This window comes from Alnus glutinosa, chromosome 7, assembly GCF_958979055.1.
Source record: "Alnus glutinosa chromosome 7, dhAlnGlut1.1, whole genome shotgun sequence".
Classification (NCBI taxonomy): domain Eukaryota; kingdom Viridiplantae; phylum Streptophyta; class Magnoliopsida; order Fagales; family Betulaceae; genus Alnus; species Alnus glutinosa.
Genome location: NC_084892.1, coordinates 22,791,319 through 22,813,071, shown reverse-complemented (window position 1 = coordinate 22,813,071; position 21,753 = coordinate 22,791,319). Strand labels below are relative to the sequence as shown.

Below are 21,753 nucleotides of genomic sequence, written 5' to 3'. Positions count from 1 at the left end.
GGTAAGATGAACAAATCTGTCCTGAAAATAACCCCTTGTAATTTAACCTCGACCTCCCTACTACGCCCGGGACTAGCCACTTCTTGTCCGTTAGCTATTTGGACCGTAATTCCGTCCCTGGGCTGAGGCTAGATTCCTAGCGAGGCTGCCAATTTTGCATCCACGAAATTGTGGGTGCTCCCCGAGTCAATGAGGACAATAACCCTGTGGAAGCGGATGACTCCGACGATCCGCATGGTTTTCGGGCTTGGGGTTCCCGTAATGGCACTCAGCGATATCTCCGGGAATTCCTCTAAGAAAAATTCCCTAGGGTCCTCCTCGGTTGGGATAACCGGATTACCTTCTTCTTCCTCCTCCTTTGGCATGCCCTCGGTGAGGAACAGCTTGGGCACAGTGCATACATGGCCGCGAGTCCATTTGGAGTCACACGAGTTGCACAAGCCACGTCGGCGTCTCTCCTCCATTTGTGCTTGTGTGGTTTTCTGCACCGGAACCAATGCCTGGTTCGGTTGTGGACCCTATTCGGATTGAACCCGTGTCTCACAGGGGCTTGTGAATTCGGCTTGGTTTACCCCATTGAGGTAGCCCAAGGAAAAATCCCCTTACCATTACCTAGAGGAAGCTCTAAGCTCATGCTCCGCGGGGAGTGGTTAAATGGGGTAGACCTCCACGGGGGTCTGACTCCACGTACCAGGCTGGACAGACACTCCTCCTGAATGCGAGCCAGGGAGTAGGCGTCTACTAAATATTTTGGGTTGAACATCCGGACGGGTAGCCGGATTTCATCTTTCAGCCCACCAAGGAAACAGCTGAGCTTATGCTCATCAGGTAGCCGGTGTACCTTAAGAGCAAGAATATCAAACTGGTTCTTGTAATCCTCTAAGGAACCCACCTGGCACAGCTTGGAAAGGGTTTCCATGGGATTGTCGTAGGGACCCCGGCCGAATCTGATCTGAATTGCCCGGGTGAAATCCGTCCTAGAAGAGTTTGCATTGCTGGCCTTGAGCTCCTGGAACCACACCAGGGCTTTTCCATCCATGTGGAAGGCGCAAATGGAGAGACGTTGAGTGTCTGGTGTGCAATACATTTCAAAGAACTGCTCAGCCCTGCAACACCAAGTCTCAGGGTCTTCCCCGTCGAAACGTGGGAATTCCAGCCGAACAGTCTTGGGTTTAAGACCTTCCCCGGAATAAGAACTTTCCGGAGAGGAATGGGTCTCACCGCCCAAGTTGGTGGGGGGTGGTGGGTTAGGAACATGTGGGTTAGGTATATGTGGGTGGGTATGGTTGTTTGGGTCGAGATGGTGGTGGATATGGTTGTTTGGGGAGTCGGTGTTTAAGTGGGTTTCAGTGTTTAGGATGGGTTGTTTTTCTGGGTTTCTGGGACGGTCATCCATAAGGAGCTGTACCATCTGTGTTAGGCGGTCTACAGCCTCACGGGTGTTCTGAATTTCCGCCCAGGTGGCCATTTCAGCTTGGAGACTAGTAACTTGGCCTTGAAGCTGAGCCAACTGTTGGGAATCTTCAGCCATGGCAGAAGAACGGGTTTTCATAGGCTGGGATCGGGGCTCTGATACCAAATTGGAGCAGAGTAAATATAATGCTGGGGTAATGGGGGAAATTAATGAAGGAATGCTGGTAGAAGTAGTAGTTGTATTGATGATAGTAGAGCAACAGTAATGGCAGAATTCGAGGTGCCACCCTCCAGGAGACAAAGCAGTAAATGCTAATAGAGATAACCCTAATAACCTAGAGGCCTTATATTTATAGCCCCTTACAATTAGACTCATTAATTCATAGACAAAATAGACCCAACTAAGGCCCAACGCACTAGTCCTTATTTACTAAGATCGGTGGCCCAGGTCTGCTGCCCCAAAACGCACCTTTTGGACCCACTCCAGCTGGAACACAACTTTCGCTACTGATAACCTTCTGAGCCATGTCCCCATCGCAACTCCATTTCTTCCCAGACTTCTCCCAGTCTCTTCACTTCTCCAAGACTCCATCTTTACCCCTCTTCTCCTCTCAACACTGTAACAGTTTAGGTTTGGGGTAATCGGGTTCAGACAGGGGCAGAACCAGAAGTTTTGGTAAGGGAGGACGAACTTGTTTGTTTAATTTTTTTTACATCAAATTACTCATTCAATTTGAAATTATAATTTTAAATTTGAATGATAAGACAATTTCGAGGATGCCTATGCCTCCAAGGTTCAAAGACTAAATCAAAACAAAGCCTAACTGTTTGTTACATTCATTGGGCTCTTATACTTGCCCCTTATTACACACATACTGCCCAAAGCCCATCTACCAAGCTTAGGCCCTAAGTTTAATAAAACCCACCCCTTAAAGAATGAAACGACAACCCTCTAGAAAACTAAAGCTTCCTCTGCACGCCTCAACCAAGTCGCATACAACTGTTCCTCATTTAGCCTCCACTTGCTATCTATTGCTGCCACGTAACATAGGGGATCGTCTTCAGCAAGTCTTCGCAAGTCCTCACTTCACAACTCTTCCAGAACTCCTTTCCTGCCCCTTTCTAGATTGTACCGTTACATGTTGAGCAAGTGAGCATGGTGGAGAATTTCCTGCTTTTGACAATGGAGTAAGAAGAAGAAGGTGGTGGCGAGCGCAAGGAGCCAAGGAGACCAAAATGAAAGAGGGGTCAAAATAATTATTAAGGGGACAAAAAAGGAAATGAAAGAGACATGTTTTTGGTTTTTTAAAATGAAAGAGGGGTCAAAATATGAAGAAATTATTTTAGGGGGGACAAAAAAATTATTGTAGGGGGACAAATTTATAAATTTACATATTTTAAAATCAATTTCAAAACTTTTGGGGGGACATTCGTCCCCCCACCCATCCACCTGGGACCGCCCCTGGGTTCGGGTCAACCTGATTATGACACGATTATAACACGTTTATTTTTATTTTTTATTTTTTTTTAGAAAAAGTCTCCAAAACGGCAAAAGCAAAAAAAATGAGAAAACCATAGCCACACCACATCACTTTTCTTTTCACTACACCTTCTTCATACGGTATGCCTTCTTCACCTCACCTTCTTCACGTCGCACTGCTCCTTGGCTAACCTTCTTCACTTCACAATTTATCTTGCGTGGGGGATTTGAGCGCCAAGAGCGACTTGTTCAGCTTCGGGATCTTGTTGTTGGAGATCATTAGCGGCAGGCACGCCATCGATGTGCTACAGCCTACCCTCGGTGGTCGACTGGGTGGTGCCATTGATCAAGCACGACAAATGCGCCAAAATCTACGACCGTCAGATCGGTTCTCAAATCCAACTGTCCAAGCCCAATCGAACTTGCTCTACCTCGTCACCTCGTGTCCTCCGTCCTTGTGGCTTGTGGGGTGAGGCAGTGCCGATGAGCATGAGCACGTGTTATCTGAATGAGCAGTGCTTTACAGCCAGCTATTTCAAATATACAGTAGTTATCTGAATGCATTTTAAAATAATATACATCAAACAATATTCTGCGCATACCTGATTGGAGCTTCATTATCTGCACCAAACTTGAGTTTGGTCCCCATCTTTGCCCACAATGCCTTCCAAAAGTAACTAGTAAATTTGACATTCCTATCTGAAACGATAGTCGTAGGAAGACCATGGAGACGAACTACTTCTGCAAAAAACAAAGAAGCAACACGGGAGGCATCAAAAGTCTTGGAACAAGCTAGAAAGTGTGCCATCTTTGAAAAACGATCAACGATTACAAAGATGGAATCATGACCCCTAATTGTTTTAGGAAGTCCTAGAACAAAATCCATGCTAAAATCGAGCCAAGGAGCACTCGGCACAGGTAATGGGCTGTATAATCCTGCATTGGAACGGTTCCCTTTTGACAATTGGCAAGTTCGACACCGAGCAATAATGGTCGAAACTTGCTTTCGCAACCCGGGCCAATGAAAACAATCTTCTACCAAAGAGATTGTTTATCTCTTCCAAAATGTCTTGCAAGTCCACCTGCATGTAATTCACTAACCACAAATTCACACATGGAAGAATTTGGTAGACATAACTTTGTTCCTCTAAAAACAAACCCATTGAAGATGGAATATTGACCCTCCAAATCTTGTGGATTGTTGAGTAATTGCTTGTAAATCTTCCCAAAATCAGGATCCTCGGGATATTGCTCTTTCACACCGTGGAACCAATTGACATCGACGGTAACAGTGTGTAACAAGAATGCTTTACGGCTGAGTGCATCAGCCACTCGATTCTCAGTGCCAACCTTGTGCTTTAGCACAAAAGTGTATTGTTGGAGAAATTCGACCCAACGAGCATGCCGTGCATTGAGGTGTTTTTGTGAATGAAGATGTCGTAAAGAATCATGATCCGAAAACAGCACAAACTCACGATGTATAAGATAATGACGCCAATGCTTGAGGGATTGAATGACTGCAAAAAGTTCCAAGTCATACGTGGAGTACCTTTTCCGAGCATCATTCAACTTTTCACTGCAAAATGCTACTGGATGACCGTTTTGGCTGAGCACGGCCCCGATGCCCAAGTGAGAAGCATCACAAGAGACTTAAAAAAAAAAAAGGGAATCTCAAAATTGGGTAGTCTAAGTATAGGAGCTTGAGTAAGCTGTACCTTGATAGCCTCAAAGGCCTTTTGAGCCGTCGTAGTCCATACGAAGGCTCCTTTTTTCGTGCATTCTGTAATGAGTACCATGATGGAACTAAACCCCTTCACAAACTGCCAATAGAAAGAGGCTAATCCGTGAAAACTTCGAACTTCATGAATATTATTAGGTGATGGCCAATCACTGACAGTGCACACCTTTTTTGGATCAGCGGCTACTCCATCAGCCGACACAATGAATCCCAGAAAAATAACCTTGCTTTGCGCAAATGTACACTTTTTGAGATTAATAAAAAAACTTTCAAAACGTAATGTTTGAAATACCTGGAGGAGATGATTCATGTGGTCTTGGAGGCTTCGGTTGAAAATGAGAATGTCGTCAAAATAGACAACCACGAACTTATCAATGAATGGTTTCAAAATCTGGTTCATAACACGTATGAATGTGCTTGGGGCGTTTGTTAAGCCAAAGGGCATAACTAGCCACTCAAAAAGTCCATCCCTTGTTTTGAATGCAGTCTTCCACTCGTCCCCTGGCCGAATGCGTAGTTGGTGGTAACCACTTCAGAGATCAATTTTTGAGAAATATGTAGATCCATGAAGTACATCAAGCATATCATCAAGGCGAGGGATAAGAAATCTGTATTTTACAGTAATCTTGTTGATAGCACGACTATCAATACACATGCGCCAACTACCATCTTTGTACACAATTAATATATTTTTGTCCCCAAGGAGTAGCTCAATCAGCTGGAGACCATGTCACATGAAATGGAAGTTACTAGTTTGAATCCTCCCTCCTCCTCTTGCGCGGATATGTCAAAAAATAAAATAAAATAAAATAAATATATTTTGTACTATTATATTATTTTAAAGATTTTTTTTTTAAAAAGAAAAAAGAAAAAGTTGTAGTGGTGGCCGAGCCACCCCTTTGGGCCACATGGGGTGGCCGGCCACCACCATTTGGCCTAGGGTGGCTTGGCCACCTCCAGACTGCCCGGTCTGGGGGTGGCCGAACCACCCCCAAGCCAAATGGGGGTGGTTTCGGCCACCCCCATGTGGCCCAAAGAGGTGGTTGAGCCACTCAGAATTTTTATTTTTTTATTTTTTTTATATATATATATAAAAGAAATCATTAAAATAATAATCACATCAGCGCTGAAGTGTATCACGGGAACAGATGTCGTGAATGCATGCCGACACCTGTAGGATAACGTGCCTATACGTTAGTTTTGGATGGAAAATTAGACGAAGTTACCATTTTCGTCTTTTTACATACCACATGTACCATCTATGATAAAAAGTAAAACTCAAAAAGCAAAAAATAAAGTTTTAAAACCACGGGGCAAGTTTCTATTTAACCCTAAAAAAAAATCAAGAAACCCACCACAAAGCCAAAGAAAACCCCTCCCCCAAAAGAACAAAAACCAACGGTGTTGATACACCTCGTTCTCTCATCTCAGTCGTCTCCTTTCTCATCTCTTCTCCAGCGTCCGATCCCCCCTCCATTCCCACCCGATCTAAAGCCCCTCAATCTCTCGCGCCCAAATACAAATTCGGTACCAAACCCACTGATTTGCTTTGGGCTATGGATACTTTAGGGTTTGAAGACCACATCGATCCGCTCAAGATTTACCTGGCCAAATACAGGGAGGTAATTTTAAATCTTACCTCTCTCTCTGCTTGTTTGCTGAGAAAACGGAAAAAATGGAAACTGAGAAAAAGAAAATTTGGTTTGATGTTTGTGTTGTTGCCTATTCTTTCCCTGGCCCCAAACAATGAAATGCTTATCCTAAATCATCTTTCAGTTTTTCGGTTGTTTGGACATTTGATTTGTGATGTAAATTCTTCTTGTTTGATTTGATACTTATGAGTTTCTGTATAAGTTTTGACTGACAGTGTATTTTTCGTTTCCTTGTTTTATGGTTATTGGGTTGCTGCAGATCGAGGTATGTTAAGTTTATCTCTTCCATTGACGTGGCTGGTTATTAAAATTTCTTAATTTTGATGTTTTTGGTTTATTGTTCTCATTCTCATAAGCGTCTCTTAATTTCAAATGTTGGATTTGCAAATTATGGTATTTGATAGGGTGACACCAAGGGGTCAGCCAAGGGTGGAGATGCATCTACTAAGAAAGATGTTCAACCAAGTCCAAATGCCCAGGTGGAATGAGATTCTTTTACACATCTAGCTAGCCTTTTGTTTTTTGGTTTATGTATGAATTGGGCTTACTTTTATTGATTAGAATTAATGTGCAAGCTTGTCATGGCATCTTATGGTGGCTGTCTTGATGATGTCTGTCAGATTGGTCGTCAAGGTTCTTTCTCGCAAGGTATTAATTACCCAACTTCTCAGGTAATCTCTCTCTCATTATAAACAACATAAGTGCACATCCTTGCTGAATTATATTTTGTTAATAGAATGTTAATAACCTTTTGGGAGCTTTTTAAAAATCAACTCAGAGTGGTTCTGTCTCTAGTCGCGACCTCTCCTGACAGAGTATTGGGCAAATTTTTTTTGGGGTGACCGGTCAGTGCCACGTTAGGGAGTATAAAAAGTGGGAGTAAAATGCAAGTGTCTAACATTTTTCCTCTACTTTTATTAAATAAAAGTCAACTTTAATTCTTAAGCATTATAATTTGGATTACCACTCCAATCAAGTTATCGTTCATTTAGTATGCGGAAATTTTGTTTTGTGAAGTGTTGAAAAACAAAGCAAGAAAGAGATGATCCTAATCTTTTTAGGCACTCCAATTTTGTGAACTTTTCAATCAGCATAATTTGAGGGGTACGTGGACTTTTTACAAATGTTGTGAAGTTTGTGGGACATTGTCAATTAGGTATAATTTTTTTAAAAAAAAATAAAAAATTACTAAGGGTATTTCTATGATTGGAAAGACATTGATAATTTGGAAGAATATTGTCAATCGAGTGGTATTTTGAGAAAAGTATCTTATAAGCCAAGATACAAGTGGTTTGGCTAATATCCATTGTGGAATGGGACTCTCTAGCGGTGGTTATGGCTCTTCTGCAGTCGTTTATTGTGCAAGATTGAAAAATCGCTGACGTCATTTCAGACTCTTATCCCTGCCATTCCAGCCGCTTCTTCTTGCAAGGCTAAGAAGCTTCGTAGAAGTGTCAACTTTTGTACCCATTCATGTGACTAATTGGGCCCTCGAATAGAGTTCACTCTAATTTTGTTCCTACTTTTTTCTTTTCCCCTTCTTATCCCATCTGTAGTGAAAAATATTTCCCTCCCGTTTGTTTGCAATAGTTTTCCTTGTTTTGCTGTTTGTCTTCTGTTTTGATTTCTTTTTGGAATGTACTTAGGAGATTTCATTTACTCTTTTCTAAATTCAAGTCACTGTTGAGTGGGAACTGGGAACTCTCTTCATGATGGTCAACCATTGGTAAATTGCTGGTCAAACATTTCACTAAATCTTCTTGATTTAATTCAAAATATGTATTTTTGATTAAAAACAAAAAGTAAATATTAATTCACAGTCAACTAATAAAATCAATGTATTATTGGCTTAGGTGTCGTAAAACGTGAAAATTTAGCTCTTTTACTTGATTTCTTGTTTGTAATTTTTTGAATTTATATTATTTCTTTGGAATTTTTTCCTTCTTTCTTTGAACTATAAAAAAGCCTTGAGTGGATTGAACATGCATGCCGTGGCATTTCAGAGGTTTGGGGCCATTTGATAAAGAGTTTTGTTGTGATTTTTTTTTTTTTTTGTTTATATAGTAACAATAATGGATTGATGTGAGATGAATGTGAAAGAAAGAATATTTGATTTTTTTGAGAGAAAAAAAAATGATAATAATAATAATAAGAAAAAGGGAGAAAAAGAAGAAATGAGTGTTGCGAGCCACATCCGGATCAGGATTCTCTCAAATTTTCTTTAACATTTGAGATCGTAAATTCTTAAATCCTAGTCATTCTTTTAATCTAACAGTTCACATTCAACACGAAATAATGTTAAATGAATTCAAAACTCATAAATATAGACAAAAATGCCCTTCGAGTCTCACTGCCCTTTAGCTGTGATGTTGACGGTGATTCGGCTGTTTTGTTGAAAAAGGGCCAGATTTCAGCCAGCGATGGTGATTTGGCCATACTGCTTGAAAAGGGCTAGATCACGGCTAGTAGGCTGGAATCTGACCGTTTTGGACGGGGAAGGGCCTCTCTTTTATGAATTTTTTATGTTGAAAGGCATTTTCGTGTCTATATTTGTGAATTTATTTTGGATTATTTTAGCATTTATTTTATGTTGACAACTGGCACAATATGAGCCGTTAGATTAAAAAAAGGGCTGGGATTTAATAATTTGAGATCTTAAATTGTCAAAAGAAATTTGAGGGGTCAAAATTTTTCTACAAATCGGTTTGTAAGAAATTTTTTACAATCCACATATAAGAGTGACATGTGTCCTTTAAGTATTTGAGAATCACATATTTTTTTATTAATGCTATTAAAAAAACATGTGATTCTCACATACTATTAAAATAATATGTATTTTTTACATGTCAAGGAATACATGTCACTTTTATATGTGGATTGTAAAAAAATTTTGACAAATCAATTTGTAAGAAATTTATGTCGAATTTAAAGGATCTTAATTCGTCGTACCCTGGGCTATCCCTCTCAACCAGAAAATCTTTTCTTCTCCAATTTTCTTTCAAGCTGGTCAACGGACGACAAAGCAGGTGAAAGAAAACCCGTTCGTAGACCGCGTGTCTTGACACTTCTGTATATTTAGACCTTATTTACATGCCGTTCGTCGGTTATCTAGTAAAACACCATTTCATCAATCCAGCAAAGAATCCGATTATGTTGGAAGAGGATAGGCCCACCCTCATATAAAACTGCTTAGTTATTATTATTATTTTTTAATTTAGTCACCCAATCCTTTAATAGATGTAAAAATTAAAAATTATTGTGTTCAATAGTTACAATATCAAAAAAACTGCTTGTTTGGTTTTTTTTTTTTTTGAAGGAAAAAATAAATCTTTCATTAATCAACATAAGTTACATAAGGGTACATAATAAACCACCATATAGGTGTACACAAGACACCCCCAAATAAGTTTATATCCCACCTGAGTTAAAAGACTCAGATTATTACAGACAGAAATGCTACAAATAAAACTTAGCCAAACAGAATGGTGTCTCTACAGTGACATAAACTTTTACGAAAAAAGGGAGTCGGTCATACATTCTAGACTAAAAGTAATGATTAGGGTGATTCGTACAAAGCAAACTACCAAAAAGCACACCAACAACCAATCCTATTGAATTTACACCGAGGGGACAATAACTTCACACAGCCCAAGGGGTTGGGAGACTTTAACCTTCACTGGGAAACTCAAGAAGGACCAAAACCATCATTAGCTCAAAAGGCTAAGGGAATACAGCAATAAGACACAAAAAAAAAAAAAAAAAAAAAAAAAAAAAAAAAAAAAGAAGAAGAAGACAACTACAACAAACAATAAAATAAATAAAGACAATTACAAATGTAATGGCCAGACCATTTTCCCCACTTTCCCATTTTGCGCAAACGGTTGGATGCACCTTTTGAGACTCCAGAAAATTCTGGAAACGTTTCATGAAATCGCTCCTAAACCGCACCCAAGAAACCATTGGATACACATTATGAGGCTCCAGAAAAATCCGGATTCCTGCCATGAAAATCGCCCCTTATCCGCACCCAAAAATCGGCCTCAAACAAAACACTGTTGGTCTGGATTTAGAGCCGCACGTCGCCCTTATGGTGAAATAAACGGTGAATCCAAACTGCCAGAACCGCTATTCCCCCTTTGTGCTTGAGACCACCGTTCTAGAAAAAGAACCCATGTCGCCTTTGCTACACGCAACCATGAACAAACCCTAAGCAAGTACTGTCTCCGACGTGGGCATCTAGACCATCAGTAGCATAGCAAAATTTCCCAAGCATTTTTAGTACTAGGCACCACGAAAGATCGAAAAATCCATGAAAGAAACCCAAATATGAGAAAACTTCCACCATTACACCCCCCTAATCGAAAGAAAACCACAAGAAACAAACAAACCCTTCACCTGTACAGAGCCAACGACGTCGGAAAAGAAGAAAGGAACAATTAGTTATATACAGACCTAACACCAAAGAACTGGGAAGGAGGGAAGCGTAAGGCTTTCCTCCTCCATTAACACGCTCCCACAAGGTTGCTGCAGTAAAAGGAAATAATTGCCAAAGCCGGCAATAAAAAATATAACTAAAAAATTAAAAAAGAAAAAGAAAAAAGTGCTTCTTATTATATGGAAGAATAATATTACACACATTTTCACTTCTTTAAATTTATTTTTATTATTTGAGGTGGCTTTTAAAACTATAATTTAATTGAAATTCAATAAAGATTCATCTAAAATACAATGATGGTTTTAAAAGCTATATATAGGAGTGTGAAAATGAGCGTAAAAAAAAAAAAATGTTTGTGTACGGCATTACTCTTAGGTGAAACATCACTTAGGTCATGATTAGGAATGGGGTTTTTTTTTTTTTTTTTTGTGAATAAAGTAGCTAATATGAAAAATTACTTAAACTACGCACGCCAACATTAATTGATATAAAATGAGTGTAAAAAATATCATAAATATTTTTTTATTGAAGTAAAATGAAAAATATCTATTTTGTTGCATTTAGGTAAAATAAATGATAGATTCAACATATGACAATCATCGTGAAACATGCAAAATTTAATCTATATCATAGAATAAAGGATAAATATACATACTTCATCTCAAACTATTATTTTATTGTCAATGTTCTCCTTAAATTATCAATTGTGTCTTGTTTTCCCTAAACTACCAAAATAATGTCAATGTCCCCTAACGACCAAAATACCCTTCATAAAATTATAACAAAAGGACTAAAAGAAAAAAAAAATCTAAAAAAGAAAAGAAAAGAAAAACCAATGGGTCATTTTAATTTTATTTTTTATTTTTTTTAAATTAGGTTTTTTTCAGAATTTATAAAGCTATTTTTGTCATATTAAAAAAATATTAATGTAATTTTTGTCTTTTTGCCGGCTTTTGAATAAGACATTGACATTGTTTTAATAATTTATAAAAAATATTGACATAATTGACAATTTATGAGAGATATTGACAATAGAATAGTAATTTGCACTTTAAAGAGTAAATGTAGTTTCCCCTAAATAAAGTAATAAACTCACTCAATTTCCCCAATACTAAAAAGAGAATTTCAGACTGCAACTAAATGGGGATAGAATGATAATAAATGCTCCATCATATAAAGTAGCATGCCATATGTTGTATTTAATTGAAAGCAACTTCTTCCAAAATTTTAAAATCCGATGTAATGTTTCCTATATTTGAAAAGTTAGGGGTACTTGCAAATCTTTATAAACAAAGGTTTACATACATGTGGCTTTTTTCAATTAAAAAACTTAAAAATGTGTAAATTTCCGTCTCTTAGTGTAGTACCTAAATCCACAGTGAATCCAAAGGACGAGGTTGCTGGCGACCGTTGGTAACATTACCAAGCGACCCTAATGAGAGATTCGGCTAGAGATCCGGTTGGAAACCCATGTCGGTGTGCATGGTTTTTCAGCCGGATCTAGTTTTCCTGCTAGAAACTCACGTAGGTGTGTGTGGGTTTGAGAGATCCGGCCTTGGGAACCCACGCACATCGGCGTGGGTTTCCAACCGGATCTCTCGTCGAGGTTGTTCGGATCTAAGTTTCCTATCGGACCAACCAAATTTGGCTGGATCTTTCAAACCCACACCGGTGTGTGTGAATTTCTCGAATTTGGTTGGTCCGACTAGATCTTTGGTTGAATCTCTCATCGGGATTGCCCGATAATGTCACTAATGTTGTGCAAATTTTATTACCTTACAAGCACACAAACCGTTTGCACTATAATGTGTGTGCAAGTATGAGGTCAAACTCATAAAAAATTGTATTATGAAAATTAATCTCTATTTAAATTCTAGGGCTTTTTGCTGCTGCTGCCTCCTTTCATAGGTTGTTGCTTGTTTTGAGATAATGGAATGTTTTTACTAAAACAGAGTTTTAACAAATTCATGTATTGTAGTTATTGATGAACTAAGATGCTTTTGGAATCATTTTACAGGGAAGATGCCACAAGGAGCGTTCTGGATTTGAGGGACCCTGGACCACCAACCCTCTTATTTTTGGTAACTCCTACTTCAAGTAAGACACATCTCTCATTGATTTCTTGTAGATGGTTCTCTGGTGAAATTGATTGTATACAACGTTTTCTTGTGTAATCATCTCATCAGTGGTTTGCATATGCTAATGCTACACTAAATATCAGTAAACTAATGAATATATATTTAGTGTTCTATTCCAGTGTTACAACCAATCTAAGAAGTAAGAAATATGAATAACTATTTAATTCCAATTTCTTCCATTCTATTAATTTTCGTAATGAAATAGTCGTTTCGTGTACCAAACATGCCCTAAATATCAGTAAAGATAGGGCTATGACAAGGAGCAGCCAGCTAATTGGTGTGAATCTAATTCTTTGAAACAGGAAACTCCTAAGCGGAGAGAAGGAAGGTTTAATCCAGCTGCCATCAGATAAAGCTCTTCTGGAGGATCCAATCTTCCGTCCTCTTGTAGAAAAATATGCTGCCGTGAGTGTCTATTCCCGTTTTACAGTCCTATTTATTATAAACATATGAAGTAGTTTTCGGATAAAGATTTTTCCCCACTATCTTGACAATTATTTAAATTAATTGCTGGTTTTGGCAATTATGCTTCAGGACGAGGATGCCTTCTTTGTCGATTATGCTGAAGCTCATTTGAAGCTCTCAGAGCTTGGGTGAGTGAGAAATATGCCACCTTCTTTTTATTTTGCGAAAAGTACATATAATCCTCTCAAACTATCACTCCATACCAATTGTGTCAATCTCTCCCTAAACTACCAAAAAAAAAAAAAAAAAAACGAAAAAAATGAAAAACCTAGGCGATCCTTGGTTTTTATTTTTAAAACAATTATTATTATTTTTTAATTTTCTTTTTAGTTTTTAGTTTTTTCTTTCAAATTTATAATGATATTTTTGTCTTATTGAAAATTTTGTTAGGTCATTTTTGTTTTTTTTTTGTTGGCCTTGAGAGGGACATTGACATTGTTTTGGTAGTTTATAGGAGAGATAGACACAATTAGTAATTTGTGGGAACATTGACAATGAAGTAATAGTTTGAGAGGGTATATGTACTTTTTCCGTTTTTTTTTTTTTTTTTTTCCCTTAAATTGCCTGATGCATGTTCAAATTTGTTCCTCAATTTGAGAACCGGCTTTTTATATCACTTGTTTAGATTTGCTGCTGCTGAATAGAGAATCGGAGAGGTGAAATGCCGTTGCTGTCGGGTCTTTGGTCTGGAGGTTGGTGTTATTCTGAAAGTTTGCGCGCTTTGATTTATGGCTATTATATTATCTTGTGATTAGTGTCTCTAATATAACTGGTATGCAAAAACAGCTAAGCTTGGTATTTGATGTCTTGGTGCAACAATTATGAGACGCGACCCCATCATAGAGATGTTGGTATTTTGGTGGGATATTGTTTTGGTGTTTGGTTTTATAAAGCTTTCTTTCATAAAAAAAAAATAAAAAAATGTTGGCCATCAGAATAAATGCTGTAGCAATGGGTTGAAATGCACGCCGTTGTGGATTGGGCCGTGTTGGCTTAGTTGTTAAGATTTAAGTTCAATGGAGGTTTAGGTAGGCCGAACCTAGAGCTAGACCAAGGCACCTTGTCATAAACACCTCTCCCCTCGAAGACTTTAGGTTGGAAAAAAAAATACAAACTTACAAAAGCCATGTGTCCCTCCTCTATCAACTCCGGCCAACTCTCTCTCCATCAACGTCTTCTGCTGGGATGCGTGTACGCCACACGCTGCCATGGCATGCATGGACTGCACGCGCCAATGCCATTTTTGGTTTCTTCTGGTAGATTTGACGGTCCTTTACCTTTGATCCTGTGGAGCTCTTTTGCTACAAAGAAAATTTCATATTCATATCTGGATCATTAAATGCATTGGCCTTGCTATTATTTGTCTCACAATCCGTGGTGATGACTCATTATCTTATTGTAGCACCCCTCATCCTTAAGAGTTTCAGTGTTTCACAATCATATTACTTCTTCTATGCAACTTTTCAAGAGGAAACATTTGCCAATTTTTTTTTCCCTAAGCATTTGCCAAATTTGGCTTGCTTTGCACTGAACTCGCCCTAATTATAATGAAACTATTCCAATTTGCAGCCTAGTGATTCTTCCCCTTTTCTAATTTTAGTCAAATAAATATACAATAAGATAAGAGGGGTGCTACACATGCACCCCTCATCCCCCTCTCATCCTTCCTTTTCATTAAAATCAATTTATTTAATGAAAATGGGGAAATGAAGAGATATTTTTTAGCATTTCTCCTTGAGGATACCCGACTCAAAAGGCAAAAGAAGGATAAAATCAGAATAATCTGGGGCAAACCTGCAGAAGTGACATGTAGCATACAATTCACAAACACTCACTTACATCTTTCCGCCCGGTGTGAAATTAGAATTTTAAGTAGAGGAGAAACTAAAATAATATTTTTTAAGGTAAAAAATTAATTTGAGAAGGTCTATCTCATAAAAGAAAAAAACATATATTTTAGAGAACATTTTAGAGTATATACTTCCCTCCCAGGGTATACCCCAGCACACCTCTCTGGCTCTCCCTTTCACTCAATTTCTATTCCCTCCCGATGCTCTATATCTCACTCTCTATTCTCTAACGCAGCAAACAAATAAATGAAATTATATTATTTGATTACAATTGCTGTTAGTTAATTGTTATTAAATTTAGAGTTGGTTTGACCCTGTAATTTTGCAGGCTAAAAATGTAATTTTAATCAAAATCATGAAAATTGTATCGTTTTGACTTTTGAGTGTGTATTTTTTAAAAATTATAGTTTTTTTTTAAAAAAAATTGAATTTTCAAATCGAAGATAATGAAATACCTTTTTAAAAACCCACGATTTTAAAGACTTAACTATGATTTTGAAAATCGAGATTTTACCAAAACAATTAACTGTGTTTTTAAAAAACGCATTTTTAAATCAAAGGTTTTGAAATCGCTATATTTAAAATTGAATCTATTGAAATCACAAATTCAAATGGACTCTTAATGTTTGTTTGGTTTATCATTTTCAAAATTTGTTGTTTGAAAAAATAGAGATTTCTTAGTGTCAATTTGATTTATAGTTTCAAAATATGTGATTTTAAAAAAAATAGAGATTTTTTAGCTTCCGTATAAATATGCGATTTTAAAAAATAGAAATTTCAAAATTTAGTTAATGAAAACAATTTTTTTAAAACGCGGTTAAGTGTTTGGCCAAATACACCCTAAAAATAGTCAAGAACTTTGTTACGTAGTTATGAATAAGGGGTATGTATAAAATGACTTCTTCATAATTCATCTTCCTAAATTTTCCTGATCGAGTCTTGACAAATATCACATGTAAATTTAGACTAGCAACAGGGTTTAGAGGAAATTTTAAAAAAAATTAATAAAAAAAATTGTTTGGTTTTATTGCGCAACACATCTCTTATTTATCTTCGTATGGGAAATGTGTAAATTTAACATTGAATATATTTTTAAATTTAATGATCGATTTAAAAAAGAAATGGACAAGAAATATGTTGGAGAATGAAACCAAACATTTATGAAAAAAAAAAAACAAAGTTCTTTGTTTTTTTTTTTTTTTGAAAATTATGAATATTTGTTGGTGAGAATTGTTGCATTTTGTTGTATATAGAAAGAAAGAAAAAAAAAAAAACAAAAGGAATTAATTGATAAAAAATAATTAAAATAATTAAAAAAAAAAAAAAAAAACCGTGCAAAAATTATAGAATTTAAGAAAAACTTCATTTATCCATAAACTATCAATGTTGCAAACGAGCTATTATGTTCTTCACCTTGTACCAAGTTTTTGAACCTTATCTTAAGACTGACTTCAACTCTAAAGTTAAATTTATATTATAACAAGTTTTGACATTGAATTTGACAACAATATAGGATTTTTTTATTTTTTATTTTTTTTGAAAAAATAGTACTGATTTGCTAATTTCTAAACCCTTACTGTCCTTTTTTAAAATGAGATATTATTTTTAGATTGAGCCCATTTTTGTAGCTGCCAAAATAGGTGGTTCGGCTACCCGCTACAAGTCACCTATTATATTCTTATTTTATGTATTGTCATTTTCTGAAACATTTATTTAAAATGAACTGCCCAATACTAATTGTAACACCTAAATATTGTACTATAAATTAATCCTACGAGGATCTTCATATTTTTCAAATGAGAGCCCCTTCTATAAGGATTAGGGGTGTGCAAAACCCGCAGTACCCGCCCCACCCCGCAGCACCCGCCCCACCCCGCCCCGCAGAAGATCGGATTTTCGAAATTTGTTGCGGGTTAGAATCCTAATTTGAGAAATTTATGCGGGGCGGGGCGGGTTGCGGGTTTAGACTTTTAAAAAACGCGGGTCTCCGCCCCGCCCCGCCCCGCACAAAGAAGGAGAAAAAAAAAAAAAAAAAAAAGGGAAAGAAAGAAAACCTAATCGTCTATTCATTCACTCCGAAACACTCATTCCTTCTTTTCCCTCAGCCCTCTCATTTTCCCTCAGCCCTCTCCTTTTCTCACGCCGTCACAGTCTCACAGAGTCGCAGGTCTCACCGTCGCAGCCCTCGCCCAGTCGCCCCTTAGCCCTCACTGCACTGCACGGCTAACAGTGCACGCCTCACCGCCCTTCGTCTTAGACCCTTAATTTTATGGGATGTTAAAGTGTACATATTTTTATTGTATTGTTATTTGAAATAATCGTTTCATTACTTCTGGAAAAGACAAGAAAATTGATGATATGGAATAGTGAAATATTATAGCTTTTTATTCTTGTCATTTATTCATTATGCTTTGTTGATGGGAGAAAATAGAAATTATGTTTCTTAGAATTTTATCTTATAATTAATAGGACTTTTAGTTTAAAAGGCTAATCCATGGAAAATGTTCTTGAATGGAAATATGAATTTAATTTTTTATTTAAAAAACTAGTATTTTTTTTGAATTTTTTATTTTTTACAAAATAAAATCATAATTACGTAAATGCCACTCAAAATATCCGCCCCGCCCCGCAATCCCCGCCCCACACAAACCCGCCCCGCAGTGAACCGCACCGCACGGTTATTCTCTATAAAGTGTGGTTTGCGGGTTGGAAATTTCCAACCCGCAAAGGTGCGGGGCGGGGCCAAAAAATGCCGAAACCCGCCCCACCCCGCCCCATGCCCACCCCTAATAAGGATGGGCTGTAAAAGTGGTGTTTTACAGCTTCCAATAAAGAGTTGACATATCATTTAAAAAGATTAAATACACTAGACATGAGAGCACCGAATCTTATTAAAAAAAACTTTCCAGTTTTTCCTTTCAAGAGCCCAACCAGCCCTTAAATCCCACCACCTCCTCTCCGCCCAAGGCACTGCCGGAGGCCACCACCATCATCTTCCTCAAGCTTTTTATTTTTTTATTTTTTAATCAGACCTCAAACAGAACTCTAGAAGCCATATATATGTTTAGGGGGAAGGGATCTTAATTCATAGTCATGCTTGAAACCTCGAAAGCGCCCACTCTTTGTGAACTTTATCTTTCTCTCACTCTCTCCGCGGTTATGTCACACAGTGACTTCCTTTCTTGAATCCCATCAAGAACCGTTGGTTTTTCTTTCTTGATTGGATCAAGACTATCTCTAGTCTTTCTTTATCGAATCACACCTGTGGATTCCACTGGAACAATGAGGATAGAAGATAGAGTTTCGGGGCGAGAGAGAGAGCCCATGCATGCCTTGGAGATTAACTTGATCTCAGCGAATAATCTCAAACCCCCATTGATACAGATCTGGCCGTTTTTTGCCAAACCAGCACAGATCTGGCCTTTTTTGACCAAACCGGCATAGATCCGGCAGTGACTCCGTGTGTGTGTTCAACATATTCTCTATGATGAAATCTTATATTGTAATGAGACTATATATCAATGACTGCTTTGAAAGCAGCAGATGCAAAGATGAATTCTCATTACAGCTTTTCGTTTGCAATTCCGTGTGTGTGTTCAACCTTTTCTTCATGATGAAAACACCCAGTAGATGATACGATACAATCAAAGGATTCCGGCGGCAGCGTTGGCTGTTGGCTGGGAGAGGTGCAGTGGTTTGTGGGTTGGCTCATTAAAAGGAAATAAGAAAAGTGATCATCCGGTGTTTTAAGCTCTAATGTATTCAGTGTCTTTTAAATGATGTGTCAAATTCTTATTAAAGGCTGTAAAAGTACTGTTTTACAGATGGTCCTGATTAAAGGTTTTCTCTTTTCAAATAAAGTGACAGAATCTGTAACTTGACTCAATTGAATCACTCTGGTAGCTATTTTTTTAAAAAAAAAATAAAATAAAATAATTTTAGGTAGATCGTCATTGTCTGTGAAGGCGTCCGGATTTGATGAAGAATATGAGGATTCCAAGATTTGATGTGTAGTCCTCAATTGACGTGGGTAGAGAGGGAGCTTTTACTAATGGCTATTATTTACTGCAGCTTCTAAACTTTATTCTCGATAATGCCATTAGGGCGGTGCACTAGTGGTTATGGTTTGCGATTATTAATTAAAATTGTTAACTGTAACTGTTTAAAGTAATTATTGAATTTTAACATTCGCAAACACCTCCGTCTTAGCGGTTAGCGGTTATTATGTATATAACCGACAGTTTGAAAACTGTTTTTTAATTTGAGCTTTGGACTCCTTTTTTGATAGGTTTTAATTTTTTTTTTAAAAAAATAATAATAATAATAATAGTTTTTGGACATTTTGGTTCAAAATTAACAAATCTAAATACAAATTCAAAACACTACAAATCCAAATAATCAAATACAAACAAATTTTTAATATATATATATATATATATATATATATATATATATATATATATATATATATATATATATATATATATATATATATATATAGATGTATATTAAGAATAGACGGTTAACAATTATTAACTATCTCCGCTTAAACGATTAGCGTTATTTATAACCGCTTTTGAAAGTTCCAATCGAATATATATTTTTTCAAGGCCGTAATCAGATAGAAAGAAGTGTTAAATTCTTATGACACCAAAAAGAAAATGCACGGAGACCGTTGTCTGCCGGAGTAGGCCCAAATCCAACGGCTATCATTATATCAACGTGAAGGTTGGCATATCATACTGACAAAAAAAATATAAAAAAAAGTCATATCAACACAAAAATACAAAACCAAGTGGCTGCTTCTTCGTTTACTTAGACATTAAGAAAAGAGTTTCTATTTTGTTTGGTAATCCTAAATATAATTGGTGAAGGCCGCAATTATTTGGTCAAAAAATATAACCAAACAGCCGGGTTTGAATGTTTGATTCCCACACCCAACTCCAACGGGAAAAGAGAAAGTGGAAGCCTTCAAAAAAAGACGAGAAAGCAAGTGCTTTTGTGTAAAGGTAGAACAAAGTCACACCCTTGATAAAAGGCAAAGCCCTAAAATCAACCCCCCACGAACAATGACCCAATGCCCATCTTCTTCAAAGTTTGAAAAAGTGAAGAAAAGGAACTCTTGTGGTTCCCTTTTGTCATGAGTTTCAACTTTCCAACACCATTGTGCTTTGAATCCAAACTTATCACCACACTTTGGAAATTGTCAAATTAATATTGCCAACTACTCCAACCGAATCCAAAGATCGTTTAATTTATATCAATAATAATCTTGATTAGGTTAAGGGTCTCTAGTTTGAGTAATTGCTACACTACTCTCGTTTCACTTTCTCTTGTCTACGCAGGAGTGGTCGGGACCACCAAATAACACGTCGGGGGTGGACACGAATAGAAGCGAAATTAAAATTTTAAGTGAGGGGGCAAAAAATAAATTGGAGATTAGAAGATCAATTTTAGGAGTTTATCTCGTAAAAAATTTGAAGGACTTTCTAAGATTTTGGGAGCTTTTTAAAAATCAAATTAGAGTGGTTATGTCTCTAGTCGCGACCACTCCTAATGGAGTATTGGGCAAAAGTTTTTTTAGGGGACCAGACAGTGCCACGTCGAGAGTATAGAAAGTAGGAGCAAAATGCGAGTGTCTAACAATTTTTCCTCTTACTTTTATTTATTTATTTATTTGAACAAAGTTAAATCTTTTTCATTGATGAAATAAGACTGATCCCAAAAAGAGAATCTAAGTACACAATCGTTCCTAAGTACATCATGCAAAATAAGAGGAGTGATATCTCAAGCCATACCGAATCTACTTTTATTAAATAAAAGTTAACTTTAATTCTAAAGCATTATAATTTGGATTACCACTCCAATCATGTTATCGTTCATTTCGTATACGGAAATTTGTTTTGTGTAGTGTTGAATTTCAACAAAGCAAGAAAGAGATGATCCAAATCTTTTTAGACACTCCAATTTTGTGAACTTTTCAATTTAGTATAATTTGAGAGTTACGTGAACTTTTCACAAACGTCGTGAAGTTTGTGGGATATTGTCAATTAGTATAAACATTTTTTTTCAAATTTTTTTTTTTTTTTTTTTGAACAAGTAGCATGTGCTACGATATATTACTGAAAAAGCCCGAAGGCTTACATATTGAGACAAAAGGTACAAGACCCTTGAACTCTAAGTCAGAAGGATCTGACTTAAAAAACAGCTGCCTATGCAGAACACAATTATTACAAGAATAAACATTTGAGCCTCCCTTTACAATAACGTTCACTCTCAAAAATAAAAGGGGGCTGATCTAGCAACAAGCCAACAAATATTCCCATAAAAACAAGGGCACTACAACGGCAGACTGTACCGGAGACATAAAGGGAATACACACACAACAGATAGAAACACCCAATCCAAGTCGGAAGCAGAGAGGCAGAGGCAGTTCTCGTCAAACGACGGCGTGTGTGGGACACGCGCCGCCACCGACAACCCCCAAATAGCAAATTGGTCGTCCTAAACCCCAGAAACCACCGTACATGGCCTGAAATATTGGAACGTGACCCACGCGCGCGACCCAGGGAACAAAGCTCC

General features: G+C 37.3%; 1 protein-coding gene and 1 long non-coding RNA gene across 2 annotated transcripts in view; both read left to right on the top strand.

The window, feature by feature from the left end:
• Positions 1-6,015: 6,015 nt before the first annotated feature.
• The window catches only part of LOC133872316 (nuclear transcription factor Y subunit B-like), a 39,505-nt gene continuing 23,767 nt past the window's right edge, over positions 6,016-21,753 (top strand). Inside the window, exon 1 of the mRNA XM_062309803.1 lies at positions 6,016-6,158. The gene's annotated coding sequence lies outside the window, so the exon portion shown is untranslated. The remainder of the gene's footprint in view (positions 6,159-21,753) is intronic.
• Positions 12,735-14,183, top strand: LOC133873927 (uncharacterized). The gene is made up of 4 exons (XR_009901185.1): positions 12,735-12,815; positions 13,159-13,261; positions 13,391-13,449; positions 13,947-14,183. It is a non-coding gene; the product is annotated as an uncharacterized LOC133873927 (long non-coding RNA).